The sequence below is a fragment of the Schistocerca cancellata genome, chromosome 2 (assembly GCF_023864275.1).
Source record: "Schistocerca cancellata isolate TAMUIC-IGC-003103 chromosome 2, iqSchCanc2.1, whole genome shotgun sequence".
Lineage (NCBI taxonomy): Eukaryota > Metazoa > Arthropoda > Insecta > Orthoptera > Acrididae > Schistocerca > Schistocerca cancellata.
The window spans coordinates 702,900,713-702,902,213 of record NC_064627.1 but is presented as its reverse complement, the minus strand read 5'-3'; positions in this window follow the sequence as shown (position 1 = coordinate 702,902,213).

Genomic DNA, 1,501 nt, shown 5'->3' with positions numbered 1-1,501 from the left:
ATTTGCAGTCGGGTGCACCCAGTGCTCTCTATCGCCGCCGGTAGGGCCTCCTCCACATCTCGGATGAGACCCCCCGGCAAGCAGACAGAGTGAACACTGGCCTTCTTCCCCGACCTTCTTGCTATTTCCCTAAGGGGCTCCATCACCCGCCTAACGTTGGAGCTCCCAATAACTAATAAACCCCTCCCCCCGTGTGCCTGCTCGGACCTTGCTGAAGGAGCAGCCACATGTCCCCTCACAGGCAGAGCGGGCGATGCCACACGGCCAGCCTCCACATTGACCTTCCGCCTCGTGCGCCGCGAACGCCGCTGAACCCGCCACTCCCCTTGGGGAGAGGGTGGCCCAACCGCGCCCGGTACCCGCGAAGATGTCTCGACAGCAGGGACAGTGGGTGAAGCATGTAACACCTGGGGTGTACCTTGCGACGCACCAGACTCCCCACTGCCGCTACACTCCGAGGCAGCAGCCTGAAGACGGCTGACCGCGGCCATCAACACGCTCAGCTGTTCGCGAACATTGGCCAGCTCCTCCTGCGTCCGTACACAGCAGTCACACATCCTATCCATCCTAAGGAAACAATTTACTGAAGAGAGTTAATCAACCTTTATCTAGACTGCTAATTCACTAAAGGCGGCTGCTTATTCACTAAACTGTGGTTGCTAGCCACTTCTTGTAGAAAACAATGAAAATAGCACTACCTGTCTCTGGACTGTATTGAAAACAAACTCTAGCACTACTGGCACTATGGTTGACTACAGGGACTCTCTCTTACTGTATTCAAAACAAACACGAAATCTATGGAACACTATTAAGAGCACTCGAAAAATAAAGCTTCCTAAAAGCAAATACACACGGAAGAAGAAGTGACAAGTAAGAAAAATACAGTTAATACTTAAATTAAGGTAGCTCGCTGCACAGCAGACGTGAAGCAGGCGGCAGTTACGACGACACTGACACTACTGGCACTATGGCTGACTAAAGGGACTCTCTCTGACTGTATTCAAAACAAACACGAAATCTATGGAACACTATTAAGAGCACTCGAAAATTAAAGCTTCCTAAAAGCAAATACACACGGAAGAAGAAGTGACAAGTAAGAAAAATACAGTTAATACTTAAATTAAGGTAGCTCGCTGCACAGCAGACGTGAAGCAGGCGGCAGTTACGACGACACTGACACTACTGGCATCCGCTGATGAGAGTGTCACTTGTGATGGAGCAGAGTGTTGTGGCAGCAGGCGAGTTTGGCAAAGGCGGGTTGCACAGTAGGTTATTTTGTGGAGGAGTGATGAAGGTAGGTTTGAGTCTTCCTCTTGATACTGTCTCGGAGCCTTCACCTGTGCAGATGATGAAAGTGTTAGGTTCCCTCGAGAGCACTTCGTATGGACCAGAATATGGGGAAGTGAGAGGTGGCCAAACTGCATCGTTATGCAGCTATCCGTGCACTGATGTGTGTAGTTCTTTGAAGATTAACTGATCACATTGTCCATGGTGGTGTGGG